Source organism: Periplaneta americana, chromosome 8 (genome assembly GCF_040183065.1).
Source record: "Periplaneta americana isolate PAMFEO1 chromosome 8, P.americana_PAMFEO1_priV1, whole genome shotgun sequence".
NCBI classification, from domain to species: Eukaryota; Metazoa; Arthropoda; class Insecta; order Blattodea; family Blattidae; genus Periplaneta; species Periplaneta americana.
In genome coordinates, this window is record NC_091124.1 from 23,777,108 (window position 1) to 23,794,776 (window position 17,669).

Sequence of the window (17,669 nt, forward strand, 5' to 3'; positions counted from 1 at the left end):
ACACAAGTTCGGTAGATGTCGAAACGTTCGGGCTTCCGAGAATATCGCAGTAGTGAGACATGCTGTTACTACATCTCCACGGCGATCAGTCATTAAACATGCTCTGGTATTGGGAATATCTGATCGGAGTGTCAGACGAATCTTACAAAGTTATGGAGGTTCAGAACTTCGGTGACTTGGCTGCCTCAACTGCCAAAATGCTGGTGAGAGCAAGCATTTGGATGATATTGTCTTTAAAAGAAAGTGATGTCAAAATAAGAACCATTCTTCTGTAAGATGATAAAATAAAATTTTGACTAGGATCTATGTTGCTCCTGTTATTTATGTTTCTAATCGAGAAGATCATTATGCCGCACTCTGTAGGCCTATATTGTATGATTTGGAAGTCAAAACAAACGGAATTATGAAGAAGATTGGCTCACCTCTGAGTTTCTGGTGATCCTTTATCCCACGTTTGAAGAGAAAATCGGGCCGCCAACCTCGTCTTTTTCCCCACAGAGCTGAATATTTTCGCCTTGCAATATCTGGTGATGTCTTTCGTCACCTCAAAGTAACCAAATGCTCCTGAAAAAATTAAATATGCTGAGAAAGATTTTCTCATTGTTGCAGATGTTGAAGATATAAATTTCCATGGAAATCTCAAAATGGATTATTAGCAGAATCACAATACTTTGTCTTATTTTCTATATTGTGGCATCCGTCTGGAATATTCTGGTCGCGTCGGGGAGTTGCGCGCGTGTCAAGCGAGAGGGAGAGCGCGGGGAAACGGAAACACGAATCCTTGACGCTAGCCGCGGTGCGGAGTGAGGGGGAAGAAAAAGCGACTGTGACTGGGCGGAAGTAAGAAAGCATCTGGAAACTGATTGTTGTGGAGATCCAGAGGCTTCGCGACGCAGAACATTCTGGATGTTCGTGGTAAATAAATAACACCGTGAGTTGCTGACGAGAGCCAGTCGTCAGTCAGTCGCGAGTTAGTCTTCAGTCTTCAATCAGCCTTCAAGTCTTGGATGGCAGCGAGCAAGGTGGACCTGTGTTCGACGTGCAGTGAACTTGAGTGAGTCCGTAAATGTGGCAGTATCCAGGCGAGTGCAACGTATCCGGAGGACTTGACTTCGACGTGCAGTGAACTTGAGTGAGTCCGTAAATGTGGCAGTATCCAGGCGAGTGCAACGTATCCGGAGGACTTGAGTTCGACGTGCAGTGAACTTGAGTGAGTCCGTAAATGTGGCAGTATCCAGGCGAGTGCAACGTATCCGGAGGACTTGAGATCGACGTGCAGTGAACTTGAGTGAGTCCGTAAATGTGGCAGTATCCAGGCGAGTGCAACGTATCCGGAGGACTTGAGTTCGACGTGCAGTGAACTTGAGTGAGTCCGTAACTGTGGCAGCGTCCAGGCGAAGGCGACGCGTCCGGAAGACCTGAGTTCGATGTGCAGTGAACTTGAACAGTGAGCTAGAAGAACTAGCCAGGGCAAGCGAACTGTGAACTGAGAACTGACGGTTTTGTTAGTGCTTTGTGAACTTTAATTGAAATTAGGAGTACATTGTTGTTCTTCTCAATAATACACGTGTATTGTCATTGTCGTCGTGTAGAGTGCAATAACGACTACTGTGTTGCTGTGTCGCGTGGAATGCCCATTGTTGTAGGGCGAATTATCTATACTAATAATAAATCTGTAGCCAAAATTTTTCTGGTAATTTTCGATTTTTCAAAAATAATTGGTGTTAACATGTATAATTAACCATCCTGAAACCGAAAATCTTTTTTTTTTTTTTTTTTTTTTTTTTTGAAATTTTTGTTTGGATGTCTGTTACCTTTTCACGCGATAATGGCTGAACGGATTTCGATGAAAATTGTAATATAAGTTAATTTCGTTGTATCTTAGATTTTAGGCTATATGGCATTCAAAATACATTATTTAAAAGGGGGGTTATAAGGGGGCCTGAATGAAATAAATCGAAATATCTCGCTTATTATTACTTTTTGTGAAAAATGTTACATAACAAACGTTTCTTTGAAAATGATTTCCGATAAGTTTTATTCTATGCAAAATTTTGATAGGACTAATATTTAAAGATATACAAGAGTTTTAAAATAACAATACAATACATTTTCACCGCCGCCTCAGATTATAGCGTTGTTATTCCTGCAGTAACTCCTATGTGCAAAATATAAAATTTTTGAGTAGGAAGAAAAAGCACATTTATTCATTCCATGGCAATGGTACATAGGAGATCGTGAATTCTTACATTTTCGAAAGAAAGAAATATAATTACATATCACTATTTATGCTGTACCACTATTTAAGTTATTTGAAGGGTTCAGAACCATAGTGGGCCAAGCGCCATTTACTGAAGACTTAGAGAACAATGGTTAAAATTAAGTTATTACCATAATTGAATGGAAACATATAGCAAGTAATATAAAGTTTACACATTAAAACTAAAAGATATGTCAATCTTCATTAAACTATGGTTACATGTAATAACAGATAAGAAACATGTTGAAGGAATTGTCATTGCACCAAATGAATGCTCTCTGGATCAAAATGATCGCATTTTAATTTTTTAATACAATTTAAATTAAGTAACATATTAAACGTTTATCCTTCTATCAAACACGAATTTTCCCTGGATCAAATGTCCTGTTTTAATTATGTAATTACTTTATATTTATTTGTAACGGGTGCAGCGGGGCGCACGGGTACGGCTAGTTAAGAATTAAAAGTCACATTTTTTACGGGTGTGTGGTGGTAAAAGTGAGAATAAAAAGTTGCAGTATGATGTCATAAAAGTATAAAGCCACTAACCAGAGTCGTAATCCTATTTACAATTACCCTGAAATATTCTGTACATTAATAACAATCTTTGAATACAACTTTTTGAATTACGGTATGTGTTTTTTTTAGCCAATGCTTCAATGAAGTGTAATCTAATAGATAAGTTATCGTTCGCACACTCACCACTGCCTCTGGCGTGAATAGTTCTGGCTGGAATTCGTTCTCTTGCAAAACTCATCAATGAGTCCAATAAGACCAAATCTTGCAGCAGTACAGGCCCTCTGGGACCCGCCGTCAGACTTCTCGTGAGATCCGCCACTGGTGTCCCGTAACTTGTCTGTATCCGCCCACCCTGAGGCTGAAATTGTAATCACATAGAAATATATTGACGCATATTCTTAATAATTTCGTATAAACTGATGTCAAATTTATTTTTAATCCTTGAATAACAATTAACAAAAATAGATTCACGTTTACGTGTTCAAAACTTAACCGTTAACTGAATTAATCTCAGTTTTTGTTTGACAAAAATATTACAGAAACTTATATACAGGGTGGAAGGGAACCTATTGATTTAGTTCACGGGAACATATACCCAGGAGTAAAAAGTTAATATACTTGATAGAGTTAAAGCGAATTAAAAATTGTATTATTGAAACATGAGACTTTCCAAAATTGTGTAATATAGTTCACAACATAGGCTATACTATACATGGCGGCACAAACCTAAGAAGTAGCCACATTTCACAAGATAAGCCTGTTTTCTTCTGGTGTCCGACAAGAATGTCCACTGTTCCCTCTTCTATTTAACATAAATATAAATTAATAATTAGTATTTAAGGAGAAAAATTCGCTCCGGCGCCGGGGATCGAACCCGGGTCCTTGGTTCTACGTACCAAGCGCTCCGACCACTGAGCTACTCGAATTCAATCCACAGCACCGGATAGAATTCTCCTCCTTCAGTGTTTCCCTTTGTGGCCTGACTCCAAGTTAGGCATATATGTTGACGTATATGTCCAGTGTGAACTGCCATTATACTAGGAGCGCACTCAGCGGAATGACTTGTTGGCCGGGAATCCGCAGTTATTATGCACTGCTAGCTGAGAGAATATTATAGATATATTAATTTGTCCTACAGAATCCGGTGCTGTTGATTGAATTCGGCGTAGCTCAGTGGTCAGAGCGCTTGGTACGTAGAACCAAGGACCCGGGTTCGATCCCCGGCGCCGGAGCGAATTTTTCTCCTTAAATATTAATTGTCAATATTACAGATATTATTCTGTAGGACAAATTAATACTACTGTAATATAAATATAAATGCCATGATAAGCGAATTTAGGAAACAAGACATGGTCACATACCAATAAAAAAATGTAAAGGTATCCCCGTCACATGCCATGAAGGCATTCAGTGGGCATGGAGGTAGAGCCCCATGCTTTCCATGACCTCGCCACTAGAATGAGGTGGTGTGGTCGGAACCACGCTCTGATCACCTTTTACCCCCGGGAAAGACCCGGTACTCAATTTTATAAGAGGCTGAGTGAACCTCGGGGCCGTTCTGAAAGTTTGGCAACGAGAAAAAAAACCCTATCACCGCCTGGAATCGAAGCCCTGACCTTCCAGTCCGTAGCCAGCTGCTCTACCAACTGAGCTACCCAGGCGCCACATACCAATAAACCGCAATTTAAATTTTGGCATATTGTTATTTTCAGATGATTTAACTTTGCTACCCTGTTCAGAGGATGATTTGCAAAGATCTATATACATTTTGAAACTCATAGCAGACAAATACTCTATGGAAATTTCTACCGATAAAACTAAAATTACGGATTTTTGTGGCAAAGAGCCCGTTCCTAGCAAGATTTATATTAGGCCTAATGGAAGTATTATGGAAAGAGTTAAAGAATTTAAATATCTTGGCTACAAATTATCTTTCTTAGCAGATTTAGATATTCATGACAAAATTTTACAGTATAATAAATCGATGGGAATCATAAACAGAATCATGAAACCATCTCTAGTTCATCGACATACTCGCACCAGTCCTGGACCTTTTGGAAGTGAAGCATGGACTCTAAGGAAATTTGATGCAAGTGGAACTTGAAATGAACTCTGTACTAGCAGACATATGTCATATCAAGATAACTGGCGTCAGCATGTGAGGCGTATGACTAGGACTAGAATTCCTCGTGCAATCCTGCATTACCAACCTAGAGGCAGATAAACTGGACAGGAAGTGAAGACATGGGCTGAAAACTTTTGTGCACCGTAACAGTCTTTCTGGGACTATAACCTGTGTGGCTGGTAATGATGTATAGTTCGAAAGCTTCGAAAGTCTGCATAAAGCAACGAGTAAGAATGTGATTTTTTAAATATTATTATCTAGCTGTGGCACTTCAATTGAGACTAGTAACAATATATCTATAAACAACAGCTAATTTTAGTATAAGCTCAATACTTTGTTCAAAGTTTCACTGAAGTGTAAGTAGCGAAATTATCTATTTATTTTTATAACCGGATGTCAAGTCTTGGTACAAAGCTGAAATTTTCTGTTCTCTTTTTTCAGAGCTAGAAGTGGAATTACACAAAAATAATTAAATCCTGGAAGCCACTGTATTATATTTCATACAAAGATGTATTGTCGTGCAAGTCAGTTCGCATTACGTCAGTTATATGTACTTATCCTTAGGACATTTTTCAATATTGAGGTTCAAAAGAAGAGTAACAATAATAACAATAGTACATTATGCAACGAGCCTATAATGATAGTAATTAAGAAGCGAGTATGGATGTTTATGAAACGAGCGCAAGCGAGTTTCATAATTTTCATACGAGCTTCTTAATTACCATTATATGAGAGTTTCATACGACTTTTTATGCTCGACCATATTTCTAACTTGTAATATTATTCATTTTATTTGTATCTAACTGACCTTGAGCAATACCTCGTAAATTGTGAGATGTGCGCAGACGCGAAAAAATTGATTTTTTTTCCGAGGAACAGATGTCCACATTGACCTTGATAGCCTATGAGAACCTAGAGAGTAAACTAAATATTAACTTTGATATAACATTGAAATTAAATTAGACATTGAAAAACGAGATGACAAATTGAATTTATTTGAATATTATTTACAATCAACGCTAATTATTATAGTAACAGAACATAACCTTCTGCGACAGTATTGGATTTCCAGCCTCCGTGACTTTTCGCTAATTCTCTTTCGATTGCATATCCGAGAATAATCGATACTTGCGGTTTTATAACGGTACAAAGCTGACTTGTCATTGGCTGAACACCTGTACTTTAATGAGTAGATGTACTTTAATGACATGCATTAAAGGACTGCTACCAGGTGTATAATTACTACATTTCGGCATGGTCGAGCATAAAGAAATTTAAAACATGTTTATTGACCTTAACATAAAAAAGTTACTTTCTTCTTAGTATAGGTGAAACACATCAACAATTTAAAAACCAATACTTAGGAGCAAAACTTGGCCTGTCTAGATTTGAGCAGCTTTAACCACTTGCATAGGCCTACTAATGTACGTAGCGCTACTTACGCAATTGATAATAATAATAATAATAATAATAATAATAATAATAATAATAATAATTCAATCAATCAATCGATCGATCGATCAATCAGTTTTGGGCATTTCAAAATCTAAGTGGTTTTTAGCCTCATTCACGATATATCGAATAATAATAATAATAATAATAATAATAATAATAATAATAATAATAATAATAATAATAATATTGCAAAATGTTATCAATACACAAAAAAAAAAAAACAAATAAGAAAATAGCATAATACTTACATGTGTTTCGCTGTAGTTCTGAAGTTGATTAGCAACAGGGTCACGCGACAGTGCTCCAGTAAACAACAGTGGTAAGAAATGTAATATCCTGGAAAGCTGCTTCATCATTAGAGAACTCAGAGAAACTGAAAAAAAAGAAATGAAATTAAAATCTGTTCTGAAATGTCTTTCGAAACGGCCTCAGTGAAAAACAAATCTATCCCTTTCCGCCTGAGTCCGAAAGCAGGCCCTAAATGAACCTTCGAAACGTCATCTACGCTATATTTGAGAAGCAATGGTGACAGTCCAACAGAAACCTTCCCGTGATATAGTGATTGTTCTGTTGTGTAGTGTACAGTAATTCATGATATTTTGCAGTGATGTCAACGAGAGCGCAAGCGTATGCGCTGTTCAAGGCACGTAGGTACAAGTCACTGGTGAGCACAAGGGTTATACAGTACATTAAGCTCATCCAGACTTGTAACCGAACCTCGTATCGCAACCGCGCTGCGTTCCTATCTGGACGGTACTTCGTAACTTCGGCGCGTAACCTAAGCGTTGTACTATTGACAGACTACAGCCGCTAATCGCGATTACCGAAAATGTGTAGAAAATGATCCCGTCTGGTCAACAGCTGAATTACCATAGAGGAAACAATTTTCTCTATGTACTTACTTATACTTTTGTTTTTCTCCTGGACAACATCTGAAGTTCATACATTCTATCGATGTTTGTTCATTATTTTGCTTTTTTTATTGTTGTTTCTTGCTGCTTGTTATGGGAATTTATTTGTTAAAATGTTTATATGATGTTTTATAATATAAACTGATACAATTTATACTATTACTATTTATATTATTTTGAAGAGATATTTTATAACCTGTAGTCGGCCTCGGTAGCGTAGTCCGTATAACGTTGGCCTTCTGTGCTCGAGGTGGCATTACTTACTAATAGCTGATTAGATATTTTGTGTTATTTTGTTACATTATTTTATGAACACCCCGTATAATTATAGGCCTATTTGTGTAATATTTTGTTATCGTGTCATCGTATTAGATTGGGATAGTCCGGCAACTATTTCACAATTTCTGCTTGTATAGTTTTTGTATGCCTATGGACATATATTATTACATACCGATATGCAGGCACACGATTTCACAATATAATAATAATAATAATAATAATAATAATAATAATAATAATAATAATACAGTGCTATGAATATAACATAATTAATACAATACAATACAATACAATACAATTCAAAGCAATACAATACTACAAATACAAGACAATATAATACATAATTAATATAATACAATGACAATTCTTTTCGTCTTCACAACACCAATAAAATAATTATGTAATAATAATAATAATAATAATAATAATAATAATAATAATAATAATACTACAGTGCTATGAATATAACATAATTAATACAATACAATACAATTCAAAGCAATACAATACTACAAATACAAGACAATATAATACATAATTAATATAATACAATGACAATTCTTTTCGTCTTCACAACACCAATAAAATAATTATGTAATAATAATAATAATAATAATAATAATAATAATAATAGTAATGATAGTCATATCTAAATTAAATTAAATTATTAAGCTCGATCACAAGTTTAATTTCAATTTGACTGCGCCCGTAAGAAATCGTTTAGCCTTTTCTTGAAAGTGGTTATTGTCGGGCAGCCCCTAATCTTCTGAGGTAGAGAATTCCATTCACGGGGAACTGAGACAGTAAAAGAGGATGAATAGTGGGATGTTCTATGGGCAGGAATTGCTAGGATTTCGCTCTTCTGTGACCTTGTGTTTAGATTGTGACTGGAGGATAAGTAGTTAAACCGGGAACGAAGATAATTTGGAGTAGAAGTGTGGAGAACTCGAAACAGAAGAGAGAGCGAATGAAGTGTTCTACGGTTACTAAGTTTCAGCCAGGATAAAGATTTGAACGAGGGTGTAATGTGGTCAAATTTGTGAGCATTACTGATGAATCTGACACACATATTGTGCACACGCTGCAGCTTGTTCGAAAGGTCAGTTGTCAAGTCTGTAAATATTACGTCGCAATAGTCAAACAATGGTTTGCACTAAAGTCTGTTTAATTCTGGCGGGAGGAAGTTTCTGAATGGGTTAAGAGAATGCATGGTATAGCACACTCTCTTGGATATTTCCTTTATTTGGCATTCCCAATTTAAATTTTCGTCCAAGAAAATGCCGAGATTTCTGACGACGGAATGGTACGGAATAGTGGCACTATTTACTGTAATAATTGGGATATGTCTGTCGTTCATTGTGTTCAGTAGTCTCTTATGTCCAATTATTATAGCTTGTCACTTACTAGCGTTTAACCTAAGTCTGAACTTTTTCGCCCATAAAGAAACTTGATTCAAGTCATGATTAATTTTGCCAATAGTTGCGTCAATTTCGTCTGGTCGTGAGTGTATGTAGAGTTGTAAGTCGTCTGCGTAAATGAGACGTTGAAAGCAGAAGTGATGTAATTTCTTTACCATGATACAATACATTTGTTACATCTTTACTAAAATGGTAAAATTGATTTGAACTGTTAGGATAGTACGAAAGAATTAGAATAAATTACTACTCTGTGCTGTATTTTACCGAACTTTTATTTTAACCCCCATCATCCATTTCTGACTTGCACCACTTCTGATTTCAGTGGCTCATTATGTGCTTGTATATCTTTTATACACGAAGGTATCAGTTTCACAAGACGTGCTTACATAGTTTTGTATACCTGTGGACATATATTATTGTACAGCGATTTGCAGGCAACGACTTCACAATATGAGCCGTTGAAAGCAAAAGTTATGTAATTTCTTTAACGGTTTGGGTTAACATGACGGAATACTTTTTTATATTTTTACTAAAATGGTAAAATTTATTTGAACTGTTAGTATAGTACGAAGGAAATAGAATAAATTACTACCCTCTGCTGTATTTTACAGAACTTTTATTTTAACCCCCATCATACATTTCTTACTTACACCACTTCTGATTTCAGTGGCTCATTATGTGTTTGTATGGCATTTATACAGGAAGGTACCAATTCAATAAGCCGACAACAGTTTCACAATGTGTGCTTGCATAGTTTCTATACCTGGTCGTATTACTGTATTATTAGAATATACCGGGAATAGTTTCACAATAAAGTATTTGTATAATTTTTATACGTTAATCTTCTTTTTATTTATTCTATCCTGCTTCTCCTTTCGTTACTTACGTTTCTTCCATGGGGTTACTTCTGCACCTAAAGATGACTTCATAACTATAGGCGTCCGACAAGGAAAACTCAGTGCGCAGAAACCAGCGGGAGTGACTCTCTTGCGCAGATGACGTATGCTCCCGTTCCCAGCATGCTCTGACGCCTACTGGAGGGGGATAAGAGGGGTATAGCATGCGCGTCACGAGGAGTCCGAGCTAAGTTTTGCTTGTAGGATACCGATAGTACAACAATTCACGCGCTAAAGTATTTTTCTCTGAGGCGGCTTTTGCCGCGTAGGCTACGTAAGAAGTAGTACTGCGAATTTACTAGAGTTTAAAATTGCATGGGTAAATGTTTCAAGGTGATTCAGTCATTCTTTCATGTTCTGCCCAAGGGCTGATCTTTCACTACAAACCCAGCATTCTCCAGTCTTTTCTATTTTCTGCCTTCCTCTTAGTTTCCGCATATCATCCATTGTCGTCTATCATCTGATATCTTCTTTTGCTCCGAACTCTTCTCCCGTTCACCATTCCTTCTAATACATCCTTCAGAAGGCAGTTTCTTCTCAACCAGTGACCACAAGGTGAAATTTTTTTTTAATTTTTTTATTGGGTTACTTTACGACGCTGTATTAACATCTAGGTTATTTAGCGTCTGAATGATATGAAGATGATAATGCCGGTGAAATGAGTCCGGAGTCCAGCACCGAAAGTTACCCAGCATTTGCTCGTATTGGGTTGAGGGAAAACCCGGAAAAAACCTCAACCAGGTAACTTGCCCCGACCGGGATTCGAACCCGGACCACCTGGTTTCGCAGCCCCAGACGCGCTGACCGTTACTCCACAGGTGTGGACCACAAGGTGATATGAATGGGATATTTGTAAATACTACTATCTTGCTGGACAATGATTGTTTTCACAAAAGAAGTGTTTGAACTATGGTTGTTTTATGGAAACCACTGAAAATTTACACTCCTATAACATAGGCCTATGGTGCCTTTTCTGCTAATAACTAATTCAATAGATGCCCGCTACAATACACTCATCATATGCTTACTATGTTAAATTTACCTTTTTTGGACTATGGTTCTTTTTAAAAAAAAACTCTTCAATTTAAAACATAAACATATTAAGACATGTTTTCTTTAACTATGCTTGTGATAAGCAACTAAGGTTTTCTTAAAATTACCGACATATCTTTAGATAAGAATGAACTATTCATAGCAACGAGAAATAATGGATGAATAACAAACACGATAAGATAATTATAACCGCTGAAAAATCTGAAGTCAAAACAAAGTACCTTGTCTCTGATACCTGTACAAACTCAGATAAAATTCTAATATCAAACTGTACATGTTACAAACAATGAAATGTCACTCATCTGAAACTTGAAGAGAAAATACTCTGGCAGCTTTGTCATCTGAAGAAGACAGCAGGGTTCTGCAATCAGTAGACAATGACATTTCAAGAATACAGTTTGAGTGTCCAAGCAATGGATTCTGCAATTCACCATTTCTTCCATCATACAATCGAATGCTTCCATCAAAGCCAGCTGTGTAAAATAGAAGTCTATCTTAATTCACAAAAGCTTAGTAATGCCAGCATCTTGTTTCATCTTATGGTGAAGAACTTCACTCTTGTCTTGCTTTCAGATAATTAAATGAAGAAAATCTCATCGAGAGAATTGGCGTCTGGAAAGGTTCCCAAAATGCTGGCTGCGTTCCCACGTTGGATGGCAATTCCTATTCGTTGCCGTAGGTAATTGGTGCAGTGAGGGTCTCCAATAACAGTCACCAAACTTCTACCAATTTCGGAAACCAGGTCTTTTGCTTCTTTACACCAGGAGTCCATTGTTTCAACAGCAAAGACGATGAAGATGTAATTGTCTACTAGATATACGTATTTGCGACGTTTACTGAGTACGGCAGATTCTGCTGCAGAGCTAGCGAGTTTAGAAGTTGACGGCAAGTGGGATGGAGCTAAGGTATCCACACATGTCGTATCTTAAATTTACATTTTTTGGACTATGGTTCTTTTTTTTTCAAAAAACTCTTCAATTTAAAACATAAACATATTAAGACATGTTTTCTTTAACTATGCTTGTGATAAGCTATTGAGGTTTTCTTAATTACCGGCATATCTTTAGATAACAATGAAACATGCATAGCAACGAGAAACAATTTATGAATAACGATAAGATAATGTAACCACTGAAAAAAATCTGAAGTCAAAACAAAGTTATTTACTATGAAGGAGCGAAATTAACTTGTCCACTATGTCTTCTTCAGTCGACTACTAAGGTTACTGACTGCCAAGCCTGGTTTAGAAACATGCCTTATGACAGCAATTAACTAAAACGGAGGACTCACAGCGAGAAGTAAGTCAAATTCGTGCCTTGCCACACAGTTCTATAATATTATCAGGAGTAATTCGCAATGAATACTTGGAAAATTGAGGTCCGCTAGCTGTAACACTGTTAGTAATCTTGCGCAATTTCAGAGTGTGGCGAATTATACCACTTGCACCACTTGTACCATTCCGTTGGCTATCTTTTTCAGAAAGTTTACATTTTCATTTCATGTATGGTGATCTGACGTGCCGTTTCTTTAACAGAATCGTCCCTTTTTCAGCCTTTTGCCCGATATCCCGAGAAAAATGTGAACGGGACGGTAATTGTTCCGTTTTTTAAAAAAGGTAGCCGCTTTTTATAATTTACGTTTCAAAAATTATTATTTTTTTATATTTTCGTAAATCCCTCTATTTTTTCTCAAATTATTTCGGACAGTGTAGAGGTCCGGGCATAGAAATACGGGATCCTTAAGCAGTTAACAAGAGTCGGGTCACCGCTTTTTGTAATTTACGTTTCAAAAATTATTTTTCTGATATTTTCGTAAATCCCGCTATTTTTTCTCAAATTATTTCGAGCAGTGTAGAGGTCCGGGCATAGAAACACGGAATCCTTAAGCAGTTAACAAGAGTCGGGTCGCCGTTTTTTATAATTTACGTTTCAAAAATTATTTTTCTGATATTTTCGTAAATCCCGCTATTTTTTCTCAAATTATTTCGAGCAGTGTTGAGATCCGGGCATAGAAACACGGGATCCTTAAGCAGTTAACAAGAGTCGGGTCACCGCTTTTTATAATTTACGTTTCAAAAATTATTTTTCTGATATTTTCGTAAATCCCGCTATTTTTTCTCAAATTATTTCGAGCAGTGTTGAGATCCGGGCATAGAAACACGGGACCCTTAAGGAACAAGAGTCGGGTCCCCTCTTTAGTAATTTTTCAAAAACGAACTTCTCTTTTACTCTTTTTTATTTATCTAACATGTGTTTTAATATATCAACAAATGCCATTATTATTATTATTATTATTATTGTTATTATTATTATCATTATTATTATTATCATCATTATCATTATTATTATTATTGTTGTTATTATTATTATTATTATTATTATTATTATTATTATTATTATTATTATTATTATTATTATCCCCATTCCTGTCGAACTTCCGAGTGATTGTAACTTAAAATTTAGCTATGCAAGAAGCTCTGTTTCCTCCTCTCGTGGCTTACCTGTGTACCTGTGCTGCAACGACGTAAAGAACGGTAAATCCTCGTGAATCACCCTGTATGTAAATTATATAAAATATAATTATTAATTTGTTTATAAGTTTATAACGTAGGTAAGTTAAAATATAGCATTGCGTCAGAGGCAGGGTATATATGTTTTTGTCTTCCATCACACATCGTGTGATAAAGATATCTTTTATCAGCGCCCTCCTTTCTCAATTAAAAAATAAATGACTCTAGACACGCGTCATTCACGAAGATGTATGAAGTCCTCATTCATGCAGGAGCTGTTTGTCCAGTTTTATGAGTCAAAATGACGTGGTGCTTTAGATATTAAATGACCATAATTTCAGTTTTTTTGGGGGGGTTTTAAGTGAAAATAAAATCCTGAGCATGACTGGAAGTAAATTTGGGAGGCCTGTACTATAGTTTGCGGCATGTAAAATAACCTTGTCCGTCATGCAGGGCTCAAGACAATTTTTTTTTTTTTTGCCGTTTCTTATCCTAGTTAAATTTCGACGATGAACAAACTATACTGTTTTAAGCGTCGTCAAATACTAGTACTTACTTACCGGTTTTTAAGGAACCCGGAGGTTCAGTGCCGCCCTCACATAAGCCCGCCATTGGTGCCCTATCCTAAATAAGATTAATTTAGTCTCTATCATCATATTCCACCTCCCTCAAATCCATTTTAATATTATCCTCCCATCTACGTCTCGGCCTCCCCAAAGGTCTCTTTCCCTCCGGCCTCCGAACTAACACTCTATATGCATTTCTGGATTCGCCCATACGTGCTACATGCCCTGCCCATCTCAAACATCTGGATTTAATGTTCCTAATTCCGTCCGGTGATGAATACAATGCGTGCAGCTTTGCGTTGTATAAATTTCACCATTCTCCTGTAACTTCATCGCTTTTAGCCCCAAATATTTTCCTAAGCACCTAATTGTCAAACATCCTTAATCTCTGTTCCTCTCTCAAAGTGAGAGTCCAAGTTTCACAGCCATACAGAACAACCGGTAATATAACTGTTTTATAAATTCTAACTTTGAGATTTTTTGACAGCAGACTAGATGACAAAAGATTCTCAACCGAATAATAACAGGATCTTCCCATATTTATTCTGAGTTTAATTTCCTCCCGAGTGCCATTTATATTTGTTACTGTTGCTCCAAGATATTTGAATTTTTCCAGCTCTTCAAAGGATAAATTTCCAATTTTTATATTTCCATTTCGTACAATATCCTCGTCAAGAGACATAATCATATACTTTATCTTTTTGGGATTTACTTCCAAATCTATCGCTTTATTTGCTTCAAGTAGAAATTCCGCGTTTTCCCTAATCGTTTGTGGATTTTCTCCTAACATATTCACGTCATCCGCATAGACAAGGAGCTGATGTAACCCGTTCAATTTCAAACCTTCTGTGTTATCCTGAACTTTCCTAATGGCATATTCTAGAGCGAAGTTAAAAACTAAAGGTGATAGAGCATCTCCCTGCTTTAGCCCGCAGTGAATTGGAAAAGCATCAGATAGAATCTGGCCTATACGGACTCTGCTCTACGTTTCAGTAAGACACATTTTAATTAATCGAACTAGTTTCTTGGGAATACCAAATTCAATAAGAATATTATATAAAACTTCTCTCTTAACCGTATCATACGCCTTTTTGAAATCTATGAATAACTGATGTACTGTACTCTTATACTCTCATTTCTTCTCCAATATCTGTCGAATACAAAAAATCTGATCAGTAGTCGATCTATTACGCCTAAAACCACACTGATGATCCCCAATAATTTCATTTACATATGGAATTAATCTTCTCAAAAGGATATTCTATAAAATTTTGTACGACGTCAGCAAAAGTGATCTTCCTCGAAAGTTTACAGTTAGTCTTGTCCCCCTTCCTAAAATAGGTACAATTATGGACTCCTTCCATTGTTCTGGTACAATTTCCTTTTCCCAAATTGCAAGTACAAGTTTATAAATTTCGCTAGATAATGCGCTTCCACCCTCTTGTATTAATTCTGCCGAAATTTGATCAATACCTGGAGACTTGTAGTTTATCAGATTTTCTATCACAACTTCGACTTCAGAAAGTGTGGGTTCGGGTATAAATAGGTTAGCAGTTTGTATTTCAATTTCGTCCCGATCATTTCTATTTGGCCTATGTATATTTAGTAGTTGGCCAAAATAGTTTTTCCATCTGTTTAGGATTGATGGAGAGTCTGCAAGCAAGTCACCATTCGCATCCTTGGTCACGTTTTATGTTGCACATTACCTACTTAAAATAATTTTGAGGTTTGACTGTGACTTCACATAGCTAAATATATTGCAAATTATGTTAGTTTCTTTAAATAAATTATTTATTTTATTTGTATGATTATTAAATTTATTTTATGTTGAGCACAAGAGACATGATAATGAAAAATATAACACATAGTAATTGTTGAGTCATAGCATAAATTGATTACGTACTACAAATTTATCATCTAACATAATTTCTCCTGAACTTCGTACCATCCTTGCACATGCTATCATGGGCAATATTTTAAATCGCTGGTTCTGAACATAAAAAGTGAGTGCATTAAACATATTGTGGATTAAAAATATACTATTTAAGATGCAGGAACAACAGTTTTATTTGTTGTGCGTGGTGCAATAAGAATTTGTGCTTTCATCGCTGCAAGAACAATTCACAGTTTTCTTCTGTTTATGTTCAGTGAGAGTGTAGTGTGTATAGACAACCAGAATGAGTGGAAGGACAGAATAAGAGAAATAAAATATGGATAGTGACAGGTTCTAAGAAAGACGAACCTGTGTCGGTTGATTTTATATTGTATTTGTGTACTTACTGTAAAATATATTGTTATAGGTTTAATTTGTGAGACCATTAAATATATCTTACCAATTTAACTTAATGTACTATGAGTTTGTTTAATCTATGAAATCAGCTTATATTTTGTTCGTAATGATGGATCCTATTTAACTCTGAGTTTACGGACTTCGAGTTGCAGCCTTGTTTCTCCCTCGTCTCTGACACACTCTACACTCAAAATGCTCCACAACTACGTACTGTACAGTCGTATATCTGAGTTTCATTTGATAAAGGAATAACGCAACACACAAGAGATGTTAGTCTCGTGTGTGGCGTTGAAACAAAATCGACGTTTGAGTGAATATAACATTACGACAGTAAGATAATAGGTTACATGACAAGAAAGCTTCACTGCAAATGTAGTAACAACATTTTAGGTATCCTTATATTCATGTTTCAGTTGCAAACGTTGTTTCTTTGATATAGGCCTACTCACAGAAGAAGAAAGATAGAAATCATTTTGTGGTTTTAACGAATTTTACGGAAATATTGAACAAGATATTCACTTACAAGAAATAATTGAATATCATAGACTACAGTACGACGACGAAAACCAAGGATTGTTTATAATAAAAATGAAGAGAAACAAAAATGGTACACGATTCAGTATTCAGTTACAGAGAAAAAGTTTGAAAAAGTTCCTTTTTCACCTTACATGCGGTGATACAAAAGCGGGTTTATAGAGTTGCTACGCTCTTATTAAAGAGAGGTTTCCAAAGCATGATAGTGGTCAAAATAGAAAGTCTTATGTTATTTCACATAACGCTTGCACAACTTGGGATCATATTAACAAATATACAAGTAAACATCACATAATGGATGGAAATAAGTATGATTCTTTGTAAGAATAAATCGTAAGGAAATATATGAAATGTGTAATAGATATTACGACATTACGATACAAGGTTGGGAAGTACTTTTCAAAATCGAGGAAAAATCTGAAAAAGGAGCAGAGCGATTTCCGCCTTGTTATACAAATATTCGCCGTCCTCAACTCCCACCTCTTCATGTTTTAACCGCTTAAAGATTTTAGCACAGATCCTGCTATTAGTTTGTCATATGAAATAAGACGAAATTTGTAATGTCTTGGTTGCAGCTGTCGTATTCGAACATTGCAGGATACTAGCAGCATCACTGCTAATTTTAGAAGTAATGTTATTGTTAAAAAGATAACGACATGATGTAAATAAGAGGTGTCCAAATTTTGTATAAGAGACGTTCAGTGATCTGTCAGCTTTGTAGAATATTCCTAGGAATAAGAATATGGCATTTGCTCTTGCATAATTCTCAGAATTTGTATATTCTGCCGATCACCCTGGTGAGGTTGTCACTCATCCTTACATTGTATGTCCAGTCAATCATACTTTCCACTTGT

The 17,669-nt window shown here is 36.0% G+C and overlaps 1 protein-coding gene and 1 long non-coding RNA gene across 2 annotated transcripts in view; one reads left to right on the top strand and one right to left on the bottom strand.

Annotated features, from left to right (window-relative positions):
• Positions 1-17,669, top strand: part of LOC138704583 (uncharacterized) — a 321,702-nt gene that overhangs the window by 102,705 nt on the left and 201,328 nt on the right. The gene's annotated exons all lie outside the window — the stretch shown is intronic.
• On the bottom strand, positions 2,977-9,967 carry LOC138704284 (uncharacterized). Its single transcript, XR_011333299.1, has 3 exons — positions 9,854-9,967; positions 6,608-6,732; positions 2,977-3,137 (listed from the first exon to the last, which is right to left on the bottom strand). It is a non-coding gene; the product is annotated as an uncharacterized lncRNA (long non-coding RNA).